General features: G+C 42.4%; 1 long non-coding RNA gene across 3 annotated transcripts in view; it reads right to left on the reverse strand.

Moving 5' to 3' along the window:
- Positions 1-685: 685 nt before the first annotated feature.
- LOC136569301 (uncharacterized) overlaps positions 686-20286 on the reverse strand; it is an 83110-nt gene continuing 63509 nt past the window's right edge. For 2 of the 3 annotated variants that reach the window (XR_010785330.1, XR_010785331.1), the window contains exons 3-4: positions 4327-4642; positions 2610-4011 (exon numbers count right to left, since the gene is read on the reverse strand). This is a non-coding gene — a long non-coding RNA (uncharacterized lncRNA). Of the gene's footprint in view, positions 4012-4326; positions 4643-20286 lie in introns of all 3 variants that reach the window. The other variant, XR_010785332.1, reaches the window with a different exon arrangement.

Here is a 20286-nt window from a genome sequence, read left to right on the forward strand (position 1 = left end):
TTCTTCTATCCAGGCAGCAGTTTGTACCCTTTCCCTCTTGTCCTGTTACCATGCATCACTGTGAAGCAAGAACAACTTTTACTCTATAAATACCTGTTAGATACAAGATTCTTGGATCTTCTTAACTTCATCATGCCCTGGCAGAGCAAACACAATTCCTTCAACCTTTCACCATATGCCAAGTTCCCCAGCACTATGATCATCTTGTTCCCCCCAAACTGGATCCGCTCCAATTTTCCAGTGCCCCTCAAAACTTACAAAAATCCTTTTGAATGTGAAAGTGGGAACAGATTGTCTGCTGTGAGTTGATGAAGAAAGGATGCCTTTGTATTCTAATCCCAGTAATTCTTTTTGATATCTCCGGTAGCAATCTGCTTCTTCATTTTTACCATCAGCTGTGAAACCCCATAGCTTCTCCATGTCCTTTCTGAGTCTTTTCTCCTCTGATAGCACAGTACATTGAGGTTTCCTGGCACTGAAGTCCCCTCAGTGTTTACTTACATCATCATACCCCATTCTTTACTCAGCTTTGTTTCGCATGTTCAGCTAAGATGCAGCATGTGCTGAGTCTAATGAACAGCATGTTAGCTTTCTTATTTCCTAAGGGGTACAGAGTGCTTCTTTTCTTTGCAGAGAACTGTTTGCTTTAAGAGTTTGGAGAAATAAGTTCACACTTGGGAGAAGATTCCTTTCTCAAAAGGTTCTTTATTGGATAAATGTAAAAATGTCGGCAGTCCATGAGAGTTAGAAATTAAAAGGTTAAAGGTGAAAGTAAGAGAAGACAGGAATGGTGGAATTCTAGCAGAAAGCACCATCTGCGTTCATAGCAGCTAAGAGAAATTGTCAGCAAGAATCCAAATCTATAGTTCAAAAAATATGATATCACAGGATACTTGTGTCTATGATACTAGTCATAATCGATTGCTCTTACTGATGACCTAAAGAATATGCAGAAACCAGGGCAAAAATAAAAATAGAAAAAATGGAAGATGGGGGCATGTTCTAGGTTAACCTTCAGCAAGAATTTCTTTTTATTCATTATTTTCAGAGCTGAGATTTAGAAGGAAAAAACTGTGCACTGGGTACTTGAGTGGACTTTGAATGGAAGTAGGTTTTCTTTCCAACTTTTGGGCATCTTTGTTTAAGAGAAGCTGTTACAGCTGTGATTAAGCACAAAATGTAATGCCAATGTATTCACAGGGCTGTTTCCCAAGACAACTAAATGCATTTGTTACCCATATTTGGCACAATTTTAATACAGATAGGAAATCTAGGTTTGTCCTGGTTCAGAGCAAATTTGGGAGAGAATCCCCAAAGGGGCTCCTCTAGGAAAGCAGATTCAATCGGTCCCTCCCCGGGTTGCAGCTGAGCTCACTCAGTCTCTGATCAGTCCCTCCGGTGCTGGAAATGTCGCAGGCCAGGCTCGGCCTGGGCCACAGATGCTAGCTGATGGTGCTCTTCTGGGTGTTCAGTCCAGAGCAGGTTTCAAGAGGTCCAAAGAAAAGGGAAAAAAGAAAAAAACCCACAGTCCAGGGAACTTCTTTGCCTCAGCTAGCTAAACTAACTAAAAGCCAAAAGAGAGCTCTATCCCGCTGTCTTGTCCATCCGCAGACAACACAGTCCAGGAGCAGGATTGTGGAGGAGTGAGTGCAGTGTCTGAAAACAAACTGTGTGCTTCTTCTCTCCCCCCTTCACTCTCCGGAACAAGGCTTAAAGGTGCAAAACTTATTATTCAGCATAAACAGAACAAGATGATGGGGGATAAAAGCATCATATAGTCAACCCAGGACAAGGTTCAATCAACACAAGGTTGTCAGCCTACAGAGGAAACAAGAAGTGATCTGGAACTGGATAATAAAACAGACTAAGATGGAAACGTAGAACTGTGTATATCTGGAATGAGAAAATGTAATTTAAGATATGAAGAACTGAATACAGAGTTTCTTCTTCCTTATAAACGTGTGGTTTTACAGGGAGAGTTACACCACTTTAGTAAGCATACCAGGTCAGAGATCTTCAATGCACAGAGCGATGCTCTTATTTAATACTATGATCTTATAAGAAGTGACTAAAGGCTGCTGTGAAAGTAGGTAAGCCCATATGCTGCCACCAAACTCAAAAAATAGACAATGAAGCTGAAGGCAGCTCCAAAGCCAAAGAGGGACTTACAGACCTCTGATGTCCTGGAACATAGAAGAAGAGAGTTTTCAAGGAGTGTAGAAAAAGGCATTTAGAGTGACTGCCTAGAGAAAAAGAATGAGGGTATTTTTTTCTAGGTTCTAGGAAAAAAACATATCAAAAATAGAAGAATCACGTGAGACAGAACGTTTTTTTTGTGGATTGTTAGCTTTGTGATGAACCTACACTACATATCTGTATTAAAATTCTGCCAAAGCAGAAAAATTTTAAAAGGCTGAAGGTGGAGATGTGAAAGTAATATATTTAGTGTAAACAAGAGTAAAAAAGAAACAAAATTGGAATATATGGTAGGATAATTCATGCTATTAATGTATGGTATAAAAGTTTGTAAAAATCCAAACATATGTCTCTGATCACCTCGGCCGAGAGCAGCTGTCTATTCAGATTACAACAAATTCCCAGACACAAGCTAAGATAACGATCGATGCTTTAATGTAAGAACAGAAGCTTCCAGGGCGATGATCACCGGTATCTTGAGTCGTTGGGAACCACCTAAGAGCGATTATCGCCTTGCCAATTGCATCAATCAAGAGCCAGCAGCGCCGAACTTACACATCTGAATACACGGCTTCCCTGGAGCCCACTAATGCTGACTGCACACCTGGAACCGACCTTTGTCCAGCTCTGCACATTGAAAAGAACAGCGATGAATGTGAAGAGTTACAAAAGAAATTTGGTCACCTTTGCCTCAGGCACAATAAACTGTATAAAACCTCACCATAAGAAGAGGCATTCGTGAACGGGGGAGACTCTGACACACAAGGGGTCAGGTCCAGGTTCACCCAGCACCGATCCCAGGCTCGATGTTGTCGCTTTGGCTGTGGTGGCATTGGAGACCGAAATTCAGTCGTGCAGATAGATTAATAAATCCTTTTGAAATTTTTGATAATTTGACTCATGATTGATCATTTATAACAAAATGACCACTTTTTACCTCCCAAAACCGGGAAGCAGTAGATTCTGTCCCCTATTCCTGATGGTTAGTAACTTACAGAAGGTTTTCTGTTTAAGTCTTAACTTATCATCCAATGTAAATAAAGATGGCAAAATTAGACCGTACTGCAGTATTTTCCTAGATTTAACCTGCAATCCTGCAACTACTGTACTCATTCAGGTATATGTACTGGTGTATGAAGAGGGCTGTGCTGGTGAAACCATGGAAAGATTTGGTGCATATGAAAATATCTCAGGATTGTTGGTAGAAGGAGAATGAACAATCTTCACAGTGAGGGAAGATAGCTGAAGTGTCTGTTTTAGAAGCTCACTGTGTAGCAGAAGACAAAACATAGGGTACTCTGGATATACAAGCCTGATATTCTAAGCTAGGCTTCTGCAAGATCTAAAAATATTTGACTGTGCGCTTGAGTAATATCCGTCTAATATTTTTACCAAACTAGGTAACTGTCTCGGTTTGAAAGACTGTCCGTAAAGGAAGGCAGGAGTCTCCCTTGAAATGGAAAACATAAACCCCTTCCCTCCAAATTACTTTAATTTTGAAATTCAGGGGCTTTCAGGCAGACATATGAGAATAGGAACAACAGTAATTTACTACTATGTTTAACAAGGTAAACAAACAACAACAATGGCAGTGACCACAAACAGAACCAGAAACCCAGTCCCAGCCTTCTCGGCTGCAGGCACTTTCCCCTTGGGGCAGTTCGGTCACAGCTGGCAGGGGCGCTGGTGGCTCCCGGTGGTCAGCGCAGGGGCGGTGATTCCCCCACGCCTGCAGGGGGCGCTGTGGTACGAGCTCATGGAGCACGCTGTAATGGCGGCTTGGCCCAGAGAGGAAGGGACAATGGCGGCTTTGTCCTAGACAAGAAAGGGATAGAAGAGAGACTTTGCTTCGCAAACCCCTTGGGTCAGCCGATCCTAGTGCCCCAGCAGGACCCTCAGAAGCAGCAAGCTGGAACAGCAAAAATCCCTGGGGACAGTAGCTGAGATATATCAAACTCCACAGCTGTATCGGGAACCACTGGACGTCTTGGCAAGCAGGGTGCGGGGCTACAGTATAGCGAAAGCCTGGAGCAGTGGCAAAGAAGTGGCGGGGGCTGACCAGCGGCAACCCAGCTCCCAGCAGGGCAGGGAAAGGCTAGCTCTGGATCCCGGGATTTTCCCCTGACGCACCTGAGCAGATGATGGTAAGTCCCTCTTTTAGTGAGGCAGGCTGTTAATAAGGTTCCAGTACAAAAGCTGCTTTTAAGAGCAGAGCTCCGCTCGTGGTAGAAGAAAGGCAGCAGGAGACGGAACCCTGCAGTGGTGACGAATTCTCCCCACAGCGACCGACTGCAGCCTCTCTTCCCTCTGAAAGCTGAGAGCCAAGGGACTGCACTCAACCTCATTTTCCCAGTCCAAATCTCGGGCCTGAGCTCTGACAGCTTCTTTTGTCTCTCTTAAGTATCCAGTCATTATTGTCTCCTAGCAACATGTAGGAGGAAAATTCCTTAAGAGGAAAAAAAAATCAACAAAAGTACAACTCCTGAAACCCAGCAATAACATAATATATGACCACAAATGATTAGGGACTTCTTGAGAAAGGAGTTTCCCCATCTAACCCTGCATTAACCTAAAGTTTGCCTCTCTGGAACTTCTACATACACAGCACCAAACAGTAAAACAAATGCTGTGAAACCGTAGCTGTGCTGGGATTCTGCTGTCCTACAAGACATACACTGGCATGCATGAACACGTTGACATGTTTAATGTGCTTGTGCTGACACATCCAGGAAAGTGTATGACATCTGTGATTTTAGCCCTCCCTCACCAGTTATTTGCATATCGTTGTCTGAGGTCATCAGGAGTGTGCATGAATTCTATGTATTTGCTGGAATATACAACACACATAAGGCTTCTCAGATGCACAATGGGGAGTTCACCAGCTACACATGATTTTACATTTTTTGTACCAATTTTAGAGTTTCAAATAAAACAAAATGGATTAAATAGGACACTGGATCAATTTGTGACTACAACTGAGGAACCTGGGATCCATAAACCAGTGAATGGATATCCCTCATCCATATGCAAATTCCAATTTCCAAGTTTCTGGGAATATTTCCAATGATAGTCCCTCTTAAATAACAGCAATGCAAGTATTCAATACAGGTCACTAATAGCTACTAGAATTTGCATTATTTTTAACTCTTTCAATTAATTGTTGAGTAATTTCAATTAAAAGTCAAAAGTGGAATTGCTAGGAGAAAACAAAATGCAAGTTTTTCTTTAAAGCAGTGTATCTTTCAGTTAAGAGGAAAGAATCCCATTTCAGTAATGCAGCCTTTACTTCACTGAGCATTAATAATACTTGACAAAAATCCTATGAATCTGATTCAAGTTTTGGGTCATGGATATTAAATCATCTATATATCTGCCAAGTTACACCAGGATAAAAAAAAATCTCTAAAACACACAGAAGGAGCAAATGTGCTTACAAGGTGCAGAAACATAAAGAAATTGTGTAGAAATCCGATCTTATGAGAGATTTTGATATGCAATGTTATTTCCCAAATAATCCTAAGAAAATTCTGATGCAAATCTGCCATGCTATTCACCTCACTAGAAAATTTAGTCCCTGAAACAAACCAAATAATAATTGTATGTGAATACAAAACAATTGAAATTGTTCACAGATACTTTGCATTTTTTCAAAACAATTTATTGTGAGAAGAGTTAAGATTTTAATTTCTTCTGGACAATAAACTGACCAAATTAACAGACAACGTGACCATAGCGTTCTTTTAAAATGCACGGAAAGATTGGTGACAAATGTATTTACTTGTTCATCTCACATGGTGATGAAATAATTTCAGCAAACACTATTTATTCTGAGATATTATGTTGCTTTCAAAGTCAATTTTCATCTATGTTATATCTAATATGCAGAGGACAAGGACCATTTTCCTGGGACTGGACAGATCAAATAATCAGTTCATGAGTGGAACACCAATAATATACAAAGTCTAACAGTGTATGTGGTACACACAGAGAGTTACAGAATTTTTAAGTTCATCTAGAGCATCAGCAAAACTGACATACTCCATAAATTTCAGCTTTTTTTGCACTAGTGCAAATTTTCCTTTCTCTTTAAAGATGTTTACCCTAATAAAAAGCTAAAATTGTATCTTGCTGCTCTGTCATATGCTTATTCAAATGTAAATCAAGCGTTATTACCTCCAAGTTTAGTTTTAAGACAGTAAAAGTGTTGAAAGGAACAGTGAAACTTCCCTAAAAATATTTTTTCTCCATCAATGTGGCAAGGACATTTCTGGAAAAATGATACATTCACATCAGTGAATACAACATTAATATAAAAATAATGTTTTTCTAATAAATCTGGATAAATCTAGACAACATGTATCTATTCAAAGTCTTATCTTTGAAATAATTCTGTAAGGAAAAGTGAATTGACTCCACTTTAAATTAAAAGTTTCTCATGGGAATGGAAATTGATACAGTAAATTGAGGCAGCTTATTGTTGTTGCTCCCCAGTCTTTGACTTACACAACTAGAACTGTTTCTCTGAGCTCATCTCTCAGTGCTTGTGCTTAATAATCTTTCAATGTTAAGGCTTCCTTTTGAAAGTTAAGGCTTCCTTTTCAGTTTTGTGTTCTTTTTAGTATGCATTAGATCAACTAAATGAGAAAAGTCTCTAAATATATTTTATATGGACAAACAAAGCAAAATCAGTTATTACTGAAGTTATTTCCTGTCTCCACCCAGTAAAAAGTAGAGTCTCAGGCTCAAGCGAAAGATGAAAGAAAAATGCACGTTAATCAATTATGAAAAAGAGAATGCTTCTTTGAATGAGGAAAAGCTGATTGGAATTAAGATAGGCTTTGTTCATATCTGCAAGTGGCATGAAGAATACTTTTCAGTGGAACAGAAAAGGGGGATTTGGGAGTGTTTGCCTGCTTAATGCTATAGTTCTTCAGAGCCCATGTGAAAATTTGCTGCTAGCTATTAATCATCATTGTGTCTCTGCAAAGGAGCTGTTACAATGATGACTATATGTCATTATATTTCCACTCTTAAGTAACGAATCAGAGCGCTGGGAAAGTTGGATAAGAGTGGCTGGCAAACTTTTAAGCTGTGGAATCTATTTAAATAAATTTACATCACATTTGCTATTTTTGCTGGTACGGGAATCATACTTAAACATTAAACAATATGCTGTGTTCATAGGTCCTGGTCTTTTATTCTCCTGTCTCTGAGCCTACTTTCCAGGTCAGCTTTTGCCAGTGCTGGCAGCACGTTTTTCTCATAGCCTCTCATTCTCATAGCCTTTAGTTGCTTTCAAGTTAAATTAATCACAATGAAGGTTTTATGCATGACAGTTTGGAGAGCAGAATAGGTGGTGTCTGAGCCTGCTGTGTTGCTGCAAAATGGGTTCATTCTCTGCAAGCCAGCTCAGTTACTGAAGCCTTACTGGTGGGACATTACAGTGAACATCCAGATGATCCCATCAAAATGAAAACAATTAGCTTCAAACTGCAAGAAGCCACAGGGTCACCTTTTGTTTCAGTGAGACTGCACCATTTAATGTGCTGAAGTGGATTTCAAATTTACGTTGATTTATCCTGTTGTACTCTTCTTTTATGGTCTTTATTTATAGATGTGTAAAGCAATTGGGAAAGTTTGAGTCTCAAACAGTTCAGGAATTGTATGAGAATTGTATGAATCTAAACCATTGTCTTATGTTTATTCTACAAAGTACTAGACTTGAAACATGTCAGGCTTAATTCTGTTAGGCTGAACTGCCTAAAACAGCCCTGAGGTTCCTCAAACCAGAACCTGAAAGTTTCTCTTCAGCTAACCATCAGCAACAAGCCAACAATAAATAACCCCAAAAATGTTCAAGATGCCAGTATGGATGTCTATTACAAGAATACTGAAAAGAACTGGTAACCATTTATAAATGGAAAATTATACAACCATTAAAAATTAGCTAATTTTGAGCCTGTATCGAGGTGCTGCAAGTCACCTATTCTTGCCAGGCATAGCTGGTCGTGTTCATTGCTAAGAACCTTGTAGGCCACTGAATTTAATAGTACAACACAGCTGCTAATCCTGCAGGGTAAATATTACTTCATTTTGGCATTAACTTAGCTATTAACACAATGATAGTTTCTTATTTTTCCTTATCAGGCTCTCCTAGCACTACTACAACAAAACAAGCCAGTTGCACACTACCTGATTTTACACTAAGAGCCAAGTACCTGTTTTTCAGATTACCCAGGAAAAAAGATTCTGTTGTCTTGATTATATATTTTGGTATTTAGTAGATAAACCCATCAAATAATTCTTATTCTAGATCAAAACTTATGGCAAAGATTATTTAGAATAATATGATGCTTCCACCCTCTTTGTCTATTGCCTTCCTTTCCACTGCCCTCTTATTTTCTTTCTAATTTTTTCTCGTTTTAATCTGCAGGAAAAAAATATTATCAAAATTCCTCCCTTGTAATCTGCTTGGTGTGGCTTTGTGTTTTTGAAAGGTAAAATTAAATTGTGCCATCAGGCCTTTTATGTCTTAAAATTATTTCTGTTTATCAAAGGACCAGATAATGTATTTAAAATGTCTAGTTTTGAACAACATAAAATGCATTTATTACAGATACAAAAAACATTACAAAATCTGGACTAATTGCAGTTTGAATTTCAGAAGTCTATTTTTTCCCTACTGTTTATTAACCTTCCTTCAACAATGCATGAGTACAGCTTGGTGCAATTAGTAGGCTACAACAAAAATGAAAATAATTAGTACTACATTTAAGGCCAGGTATAGACTTCTTGGTCAAAAAAATGACGGAATAAGAATATTTGACTTCTGGATATAATTTATTCAAATTATATAGGATATTATATATTCAAATGTGCAGTGCTATTCCTAACTATTGGATACAGATTTTTTCCTTATCATGCATTCACAAAAAGGCCAGACATTATTTTTGCGATATTGCCACAGCTAGACATTCCCTTTATCCATGAGTGATCTCATGCAAAGAAGTTGTGATACGTGATGGTGTTTACTCCTTATTTAAGTAAAGAAGTGTAATGAGTTTTGTAGGTAAGGAGGCAGGTTAATCTGTTAAGAAAAGGTTGCATGAACCTGCCTTTAAAATCACATGAAGAACCTTTGCTTCATGTATTTTAGTCAAGAAATATGGCTTTGTTGTACTTCTTCAACCACCAGTGACATAGGTCACAGTGATTTTATCAGTAGAAGATTTAGGTCTACAAAATGGAAAAAAGCCACTGAAATAAAAGGTTTCTCAGGACAAAATGGAATACAAAAAGAAAAGAAAATAGAAAGAACCAGAAAAGCAACACAGCCTTGAAGCCAGTTTAGTTTGAACACATGACCACTATAAATCATGAATGTCCTAAGCAAGAATGTACATGGTTGTGTCAAAAAAAAAAGAGCCTAATTTTAGGTCAATAAAAATAAAATATTTAAATTCTCTTAAGTCAGTTTTATAATAATTTTATTGTGGTTATCATGGCCTCACTGCAAGAGATATAGTTTGCAGGAAGTTTGTATCTCTTATGTGACTGGCATGTTAAGAAATGTTCACAAATTTGAAAGCTTCCCTTTTCTTTTATCCTCTCAGTTGAGTTAACAAAAAATTTTACATCTCCTGTAAAGCTGTGTAGGGGTTTCAGAAGACGTTTTGCTCCTAATTATCCTGTTTATTATATAAATTGACTCTTGCAAAACCTACTGATACCAATAGGGATTGCTGGCTTCACAACATATCCAAACCAGGCGAAAACAGACTCAGAAGTCTTGAGAGTTTTGGTATTTATTAGCATGGCCTTGTAAATCATCCATAATTACGGAGAGTGATGTTAGAACAATATCCATACTTAAGCTAAGTAATCTTGCAATGTTGTAACATATTTGCATTTGCATGCACATGCATACAAAGTGGTGGAAAATTTCTTGTGCAAAAAACCTTACTGTACTACACTGATGGTCTTTGCTGTTGTGCTGTTATTTCATAGTCCTTTAGTATTGCTTTCTTTTTTCTTAATTTTCCAAGAAACATAGTGCAAAGAGTAGTGAGAGTAGATTTATCTGGGTCCAAGCCCATTGCTGTCCAAGCATTTCTTGGAGTAGAGTCACTATGTTGCCTAAATCTTGCGAGCAAAGCCAGATGCACAACATAGCTAGTGTTTCCATCTTCTTGGGACTCAGAGGGGTGTTCCCTGTAATGAAATTCATATTTTAATTTTCTTTTGTATTTTGCAGAGTGAATTTGAGAGGGACGAAGCATGAAACATCACTTTGGCAATTAGTATCCTCACAAGAATATATGATTTCTACCTGGACCCGGGTTACATTGAAACCCATGAAATTGGAAACAACCCAGAAAAGACATGCCATTCCAATGAAACCCAAATATCTGGTAAGGCTGAGTTGAAGAAGTTGACTAACTCGTTCTGGAGTACTGAGAACTCAGTCAATGCCTAAATTCAGATATTGAGTTTCTAGCAACCTGCAGGACATCATTGACATTGTATATACATCAAAATATATTGTCTTAAAAAGAACTGGAAGAAGTGAAGGAAAGGTTAATTTAAACCTTTTCAGCTGCATTGGTGTAGTGTGATGTGAAGTCAAGTGCTTATGCACTTGTAAACACATGGAAACAAACTTGGGAGCCCTTGGGTGCATGACCATGATTGATTTACAGTAAGTCTTTCACAATACAAGGGAAAGATCACACGAACTAAGTGGAATTAAATAACCTCACTTTAATTTATAAGCATTGCAAAGGAATCATCTACTACTAGATACTGTAGCTCTAAGGAATTTGTGGTTTATCTTTCAGCTGTACATTTTTTGACAAGTTAAAGCTGGGTGCCTGTTTGAGCCATAACATTTATATGAGTTAGGCCTCTGGTTACCAAGGTTTTCCTATGATGGCTGTGACAGAGACAAAAGCTTGTCTGCCAGAGCCAGATCTTTTTGGCCATCACTCAAGTCTCTCCAGACCTGCTGCTAGACACTTTACCAGGTATCTGATCTGGTCATTTAAAAGCTGCTAACTGACCCAGAAACAGTGGAGAGATTCGGATTGTATTTTGCACTGGAGATCCAGATTAAATGATTGAGACCTGGGTAAGATCTGGTTGATAAAGTGTAAAGCCAACTGGAGGTAGATGGAACTCTCAGCAGAGAGTAAGTCAGTGGTGTCTGTTACAGACGAGTAATGTGATGGTTGGCTCTCACAATTAAGAGATGGATATTATGTGGATGTTAATAGAAATTTTATAGATGTATAATGATGTTATTGGAGAAATTTTGTAGATGTATTGGAATATGTCTTCCCAGAGTCCTCTTTCGCCTTCCCCTTGTAATAGCCTTGGTAGTCAGGGCATTTGGGGAGGGCCGGCCTGCTACTAGGAGGCACAGCATAATGACACCGGACCTCCAATCAAGATGTAAGAAAGTAATCTCCAGCAATGGATGGCAGAGTAGGAGTTGACTGACAAAACTTTGGGAGTTTGGTTAAGGGTTTAAAAGGCAGAGCATACGTTTTGTGGATGAGCACATGGCTGCTGGTCACGGAGACTCCGAGCGCTGTAATTTTTCCTTATTCAGTCCTTTGTTGTATTTTTGTTAAGGTTTAGTAAACCTTTGAAATTTTAAAAGTGAGCATTGTTTCTCACAAACAGGGGCTCATCCAGGATAAAAATCTCATCTCTGTGACCCTGGGAGATTTTGAGAGGGAGGTGCAGCTTGCCAAGTTTGGCAGCTCGGTCGGCTTCTCTTCAGGTCACTGGATAAGTAGCAGGTTTACACCCCAAAAACAGCAAAAGACTAAATAATTAAAAAGAAGAGGGGGAAATTAAGTACCATCCTGATCATTGTTTTGGCCAGATTGATTGTCTGTGATCTGGGTGTACAAATATCAGCTTCAGACAAGTAGTACATGGGATCCCTCCTGGTTGGAGCTTCAGGATATTGGATGATTGGACATATAAGGCGGGGGGGGAAGAAAGTGGGGACCCCGTGGCCGATGGGACATGTGTGGAGGAGGGGCAGAGAAGCTGCAAGCTGGATGCGTAGAAGAGTAAAGTGGGGACCCTTGGGCCAGTGGGACGTGTATGATAGAGACATATTAGATTTAAGGGGACCCAAAAGCCTAGAAACACCAGATTGAGGGTCACCAGATTTAGAAGGTATTGGAGTGATGGTGACAATCGCTGATCAGAAAAGACTGCCCTGTATCAGGGCGGAGAGTCATGGCAGCTTTCCCAACCCGCCGGCACACCTGCTCCATGTTGGGCGGCACCACGCACACCGCTCAGCGTGGTGGGCTTCTGGTGCGCACTCAGTGCGTTAACTTGCAGAGCTTGCCAACCCAAGCTAAGAGGGGGTGCTGCCACTGGTAGTGGTGGCTGGGAGACACTGAGTGCGGGGATGTCCAGTGCTGGCCCAGTGGTGCGGGGTTTCCTGGGTGGGGGCCGCGAGTGGACAGGTTTTCCTGAGCGAAGAAATGCCAGTGGGACCTGGTTCATTTGAGACGCGGCCAGCAGGGACCCAGCACAGTAACTTCCAGTTTTTGCCAACCCAGTCTGAGGGTCGGGAACTTCTGATTGTGCGAGAGGGACAAACCACGGGATTTGCTAGCTCAGTGGTGGTGGTGTGAGCGCTGGGGGTGTCGAGACAGCTTGGTTGTGCTGGGGTGTCAGAGAGTGCGGCACTTGCACCACTGGGGTTTGGAACTTCTGGTTGTGCAGGGGCTTCTCCGTGACTCACCAGCATCCAGCCGAGCGGATGCGGGGGGGGACATCCTGGGGGAGACGCTTCCCTGTGGCATCCGGCGGCGCAAAGCTGAGCAGGTGCAAAGAGCACTGGGGTGCCATGTCGCCAGCTTTTTGGCAGTCGCTTCATGTTAGCAAGCTGAAAGGCAGTGGGAAGGGGGAGTGCGAAAATGGCAGCACCTCCCCTTTAACACCCTTCAGCATAAAGCCATGGGACTGGGGTACCGAAGCCCTGCGCTGTTGTCCCCAGCACTGCCAGCTCAGCGGGGAGGGGGCAGTGGCTTGGGGGCATGGGGCATGGTTGCACACAGCATGCCTGACGATCGGTGCCATTTGGAGGGAGCCCTGATGCTGTGGGCTTGCCTGTGCGGGGCTGTCTGCGGTGACTCAGGGATGCTGGGAGCAGTGGCGCTCAGCAGGACTGGCCTAGGAGCTCTGGGCTGAGGAGACTTCGCTGTAGTGTCCGCTGGCATGTGGAGCCATGGGGCCGTGGTGTTGGACTGGAAGGCTTCTCTGCGGTCCGCCAGCGTGGAGCCGCACAGGCATGGGGGTCCATGTGGGTAGCTTGGCTGCTGAGGTGCAGAGGCTTCCCCTGACCTGTCGGCATAAAACTGTATGAGTGCGGGACCACGTGAGCGGCTTGGCAGCTGCTTGTGCTGCTCTGCCAAGGGTGCTGAGGTACCAAGCCGAGGCAGGAGAGGAGCAGCAGAACCAACCTAATGGTAGGGTCCCCGGACAGTAAGCAGGTCATTTATTTGCTTTTGTTTTCCAAGAAGAAGGTAAAGCTTCTTTCTGTCTTTCTTTCTTTCTCTCTTTCTTGTGGCTAATCAGCAAGGTGGGCTCTGTCAGGAGAGCCTGTGGTTAGACTGATGAGGATAGGACTGGGAGCAAGTAGAAATGTGTAGTAGAGATGTGACCCCAACACTGAAACTATATGTAGTAGCCATGGTGTGAGTCAAGAGTAGATGTATCGAGTTTTAACTACCTTGCACCCCACTATGTCCCAGCAAAGTCCTGGACTCAAGAAAAATGCTAGCTCAGAGTGTGCTTTGTTTTCATCGTCCCATTTACCACCTCATGCCTTCTTGTTTCTTTCTCCATGAATACTAATTTTTGATCAAGTGTGACTCAGAACAGTTGTTTTCCACACAAATTTAAAACTAACAGGTGCTACTTCTCTTTCAAGTTAAGAGAAGTGCTTGAGTGTCAAAAGCTCAGATATTTTTCCATGCATGATGCAGATACCTTTCCCTCTTTCAGTCTGAGATGAAATCTTGATGAAAAACTGTTTCAAAGTCACTGTAACCCCTGCAGAGAGGCCTGGATCTTTTCTTACCATACCCCCAGGCGACTGTGAGCTGTCCTCCATAGTAACAGAGGCCACAAGTACCCCACCTCAGTTAAGAAGGTGCCCCTTGACAAAACACAGGCTTCTAGGGCAGTGGAGTAAGGCTCTTGTTAGTTCCTACCACATCATCCCATGATAATGTAAGGGGTGAGAAATGTTGTGTGTGCTATGTACTGCCAGTGATTCTCAAAAATCCTTCTAATCCTCTCCTTTGTGCTGGTCTGGCTCCTGGAGAAGACAGGACAGCAAAAGGTGCTCAAGTTTTGCCTTTATAGAGTGAGAGGCAGGAAGCAAGAATCCAGAGTGGTCTCTCTTTGACCTTTCCTTTAAGGACATGCCTGTCTGTTCCCATCCCAAAGGCACAGAGGATGCTCTTTAAACTGTGCCACAATGTGCCACCCCAAAGGCACAGAGGGTGCTCTTTAAACTGTGCCACAATGTCCCACCCACACTCCCCTCTCTTGTCCCCATCCCCACCATGTCATGATCTCACAAGGAGAGATTCATAGGGGCATTGGGGCCAGGAGAGCTGTGGGAGAATACTGTATACATGTGTGCTGGCGTGCATGGCTCTGTGTGCACATGTGTTTTCTAGTGTGCCCAGATGTGAGTGTACACGTCCTGCTTTGCACAGTGTACATGTGTGCTGGTGGGCACAGCACTGTTCACATAGATAAACTCATGTGTACACATGATTTGTACACTGCTGTTTACACATGTGTTAAATTGCACAATTTCAGGTGTGAGTGGGTCTCTGCACAGTTCTGTGCTTGTGAGTGTGAACAAGTTCTGCAGGTGTGAGCATGGCTCTGTGTGGGACATGTGTATATTAATGTGTATGACACTGCACACGTTGGTGTGCAAACGCTTTACGCGCAAGCAGGTCTCACGCTTGTGGGTCCATGTGTACTGGTAGAGATTGTACATAGGTGAGTGTCTGTGTAGCACATGTGTGCTGGTGTGGCAGGCTGGGTGTACACAGGTGCTACTATCAAGTACTGTGGTGCACAGGAGCTTTTTGCAAGTGAGCAGGTAACTGTGTATGTGCATCAGCTCTGCACATGTCCCTGTGCGCACACATGGGCTGGGGACAATCAAGGACATGGCTCTGGATACACAGCTCTGTGCATCCATCTGCTGTCCCACCTGGGAAAACAGACATGTGTGTATATGGGTGTTTCTTTGTGTGGCACTACCTAGCTCTGCTGGCTGGAGTGGCCCCTGGCTCTCTGTGTACGCGCTGTTCTTGTAGGGAGAGAAATTTGCATCTACATATAAATTTGCAAAAAGGTTAAGGTTTATATAAAGTTGTGTACGGTGAATTCCATCAAATTTAAATTTCCATTAAATCCCTATAAACAGGTGTTTCTGCAATCGCTGTGATCCACTGCTGTTCTAACCCACATTCCCTGGAAACTGCTGCCATCAAAACGGGATGCTAAGCCAAGTATTTTAAACCTCTCTGCGATTGTAATGCTTCCTAGGCCACGCTGTTCTCTTGTGTCAACAGTGGTGGGTAACTACTTTAAGACTCAATTACCCTTTCAAATAATGAAACATATCAGGAGGCTGTGCTATGTGCATTGTCTTCAGTTTAACCCCTGGTCGGGAGGTCCCTTTCAGGTACTGCTAACTACTGAATCAGCTGTGTGAACTGCAGAGTGAGAGTAGAGAATTAAAGGCCTGATAAAAGAACCCAAAGAATAGGCTAGGTGAGAGATAACCAAAGAAGCTCGAAGATGTCCAAAAAGTAGTCAAGCTTCCACCAGCCAGCTCAAGGACTGTTTTAACCTAACACTTTGGGTGGGGAGTTTGAACCATATTAGTTATTGATGTAATTGTCCTGTTTTAATGGATGGGAATTACAAGCATCTGTTGAGGGGAAGTACACAGGGAACTGTAAGGTATTGGTGCAGTTTCCTTAGGAAACAATTAGAGTAAGACAGGAAATAGAGGGCAAGAATGGGTTGTCCCCTGTGTTCGCCACTGTGAAGATTAGAGCCCTGCTGCAGGCAGCAACCCTGTAGGCATGGTAAGGGGGGGCAAGAAGGCCTTATCATTCCTCAATTGTCTTTTAATACAATAGGGACTAGAGGGCAAGACTGAGTTGGCCTTTTTACTCACCATTAAGATAGACCTGCAGTAGCAGGGTAGCAACCCCATAGGCACTGTAGATGGGGGTAAAAAATCCATACCAGACCTCTGAGATCCCATTTTGTCCATTCCAAATAAGTGTGTCTAAGGAAAACGTGAGATTTTTTTCTTCTTTTCCCACTGTCCTTGCCCACATCAACAGATGCTAGTATGACTCATTAAATATATATATTTTTTGAGTAGTCAGAGTAGATAATCTGAGTAGAAAATGGGAGTTAATTGTTCGAGCCAAATAACCTATAAAAAAGAAAAAAGGGGATTTGTTTTAGATGAGTAATGTGATAGTTGGCTCTCACAATTAAGAGATGAATATTATGTGTATGTTAAGATAAGTTTTGTGGATGTATAGTGATATATCCTCCCACAGTCCTCTTTTCCCTCCCCCTTGTAATAGTCTTGGTAGTCAGGGCATTTGGGGAGGGCCGGTCTATTACTAGGAGGCATGGCATAATGACACCTGACCTCCAATCAAGATGTAAGAAAGCAATCTCCAGCAATGGATGGCAGAGTAGGAGTTGACTGACAAAACTTTGGGAGTTTGGTTAAGGGTGTAAAAGGCAGAGCATACGTTTTGTGGATGAGCACGTGGCTGCTGGTCATGGAGACTCCCAGTGCTGTAATTTTTCCTTTTGTCCTTTGTTGTATTTTTGTTAAGGTTTAGTAAACCTTTGAAATTTTAAAAATTAGTGCTCTTTCTCGCAGTGTCTCACATGGAGACAACCATTGCCCTCCAGGGCTCCTTCACATCATCACCAGAATATCTGTTGTTACTAACATTACAATATATATGTTTTCCTGTTCTGAATATGTGGGAATCTTTAAAATCAGAGTGTTTTGGGAAAGATGTAAAAGACAGGCCTTAGAGACAGTAGAACTGTGATTAGAGCTTAGTAGTAGCTATAAGATTTGTCAGCAGAAAAATTATGTAAGAAGTAGAAAAGTAACGACAAATAGAACAATGGTCTGTGTATTAACACTTGTCTAGAATAACTCCTTAAGTTGCAGAATAGTATATCTAGTAAAATATTAGGAAGTTCTAAGCTTAATAATGGAGCTCTGTGCATTGTGTTTTAAGGCTTACAAGTAGGTATTGTATTGGAAATAAGCAAGCATTGTTCTAACCGAAGGTAGGTCTACTTACAGTGGTTGGATGGAACAATATGTTTTTGCTTTGTGTGATTGGTCAAAAAACTTTTAAAGTAAGTTGTAACATTCTTTGTCTGCTGCCTGGGATGTAATCTAATGGCATCTTCCCATTGTCATAACCATGTAATGAGACTGATGCTGGAAAATAAAACAGCTCAAGATGCGTTCTTAGTGGTCCCGTCCTATTCGTGATTTGTACATAGCCCCCAACTAGCAATATGAATACAGGGCTTCATCATTGCCAACAAAGCCTAATGAATCCTTATACCAGGCTGGTTAAGATAGCTGGGATGTAACTAAAGACTCTTGTCACCTGCTGCCTATTCATTGGTTTCTGTCAAACTATGTAGTCTTGGGCTGGCTCCCAATGAATAGGTGTAGATATCAAAGAATCATGGCAACATTTGACACTAATTGGCACCCATGTCAACTGTCTTAGCTGCTTTCAGCCTCTTAATGTGGTCCCTCCCCATGAGGGGGATGAGGCATGCTGGTGGTAAGTTTGCTCTCTGCAGCCTCTCCTGCAGGAGCTCTGTGACAAGTAGTTCAAGCAGACAGAAAAAAAAACCATAAGGAAATAGTTTTGTATGGTAAACCCTGTATTTTTGAGCAGAGTGTTTAGCAATCAATAGCTTTTGATATATATCTAATGCAATGGCAAAAGTTTATGGTGCCTTGAGATCTGGGTGTACATGCTTCAAGCCCTTGATCAAGTTTGACAGATGAATAATGCAATGGTTGACTCTCACAATTAAAATGCAAATACCGTGTATATGTTAAGAGAAGTTTTATACATTTATAGTTGTGTTTTCCCCCTCCTTGCATTGTTATCATGGGGTAACCTGGGTAGTCGGGACATTTGGGAGGGTCAGCTTACTGACAGGTTACTCTAGCAGCACCTGACCGCCAATCAACATTTAAGGAAGTAAACTCCACCACTGGACATGGAAGAAGGAGTCGATAGACAGAACTTTGGGAGGGGCTAATGGGTTAAAAGGCAAAACCTCCATTGTGTGAATGAGCATATGGGGGGGAAAATCCTCTGCTCCCAGCACCATAATATTTTCTCTATTCAGTCTTCTGTTGTATTTTTGATAAAATTTTAATAAACCTTTTAAATTTTTTAGGAGTATAATTTCTCATAATGGTGGGGGGCTTCCCCCAGGATTTATACCGCACCCCGGTGACACTAGTTTTCAAAGGGGGCGCCCCCTGCTACAAATTTGGCAGAGTCTATCAAACTCTCCGAGGACCACTGGTGGTTGCAGAATGGAAGCCCAAAGACAACATGAGGCTGGATAAAGAAAAGAGGAGAAGGGGAGGTGAGTACCATCCTCATAACTACTTTTGCCAGATTGTGACTCTGTAATTCCAATATATAAAAGTGAGCTTCACACTAGTACTATACTCGATCTGTCCTAGTCCCTTGAAGCATCAGAATATTGAACGGTAAGAAGAAAAAGGGAAGAGTGGGACGTGTGGTGGGGAGGAAAAGCAGAGATCCCCCAAAGAGGACCCTGTGGCCGGCAGGATGCGTGAGATTGAAGAGTTTGTGAGGGGTTTGCGGCAGAGGTCGCCCATTGGGGGAATCGCGTTTGTGTGGGGACGGGGACCCGCAGCGGGATTCCCAGATGGCACACACAAAAGGGGCTGGTGTGCTCCGCATGACTCAGCGGCCTGTGCAGGGTGCAGTGGCTCGTGCAGCGCTCAAAGCGGGGGCTGCCTCTGGGGCGCATGCAGTGCTATAATTTCCAGAGACCGGACTGGAAGCGGGGCGACCGCCGAGGGGTTTGTGTCGCCCAGGAGTCATTGTGCCAGTTCGCACACCGCCTACCCGAAGGGGCCCACAGGCAGACTGACGCCGAGCCGAATCGGGGTGGGTGGAGCCACCGAAGCCGCGGCTGAGCCAGGCCAGGGGTGCGACCACAGCTGTCAAGGCGAATTGGGCGAGGGGTAGGCCACAGCCGAGCGGAGCCAGGTGGGGCTGGGAGCAAAGTGCCACTGGGGACCAGATGAGGGGGGGAAGGGCAGGGACAAGTCTGGTGATACAGAAGTCCCTAGATCATAAGTGTTTTTCTTACTTTTCAAAAGAGAAGTACAGTTTGGGGTTTTTTTTTAAGGTTTTTTCCCCTCTCTCTCTTCCCTTTTCCTTCTCTTTACTCCTATCCTTCTTTCCTCCCCCTCCCTTTTGCCTTTCCCTTGTAAGAGAGGCAGGCTCTGTCAGGGGAGGGCCTGTGATTGGTCGGTCAGGATGGGACTATGGGCAAGTAGAGAATCCCTAAGGGGAGAAGTGGAAATATAAGAGATACCAATAGGTATCTCCAATACCTCCAGATAGCCCACTAGGAAGGAAACTAGCCCAGAGGAAATATGACCCCAATACCAGAGATAAAGACAAACTCCAAATGAGTCAGTATTGCACAGTAGAATACACCAAAGGGGAAATCAGGAGCAACCATGTATACTGGCCGAGATGTAGATCAGACAAAAGCTAAAGATCTCGGGCAGGCATTCAACATCTGTGTAAGAGCTAAGGAAGAAAGTGACTACCCTCCCTGCTGGGAGGGGGAGACCTCATCCTCGAAGGTGATCCTGTTTAAAGTATCATAGAATGAGACCCTTTAAAATACTTGCCCCCTCCACCTCCAGTAGCCCCAGTTGCACCT

Source organism: Molothrus aeneus, chromosome Z (assembly GCF_037042795.1).
Source record: "Molothrus aeneus isolate 106 chromosome Z, BPBGC_Maene_1.0, whole genome shotgun sequence".
Taxonomy (NCBI): domain Eukaryota; kingdom Metazoa; phylum Chordata; class Aves; order Passeriformes; family Icteridae; genus Molothrus; species Molothrus aeneus.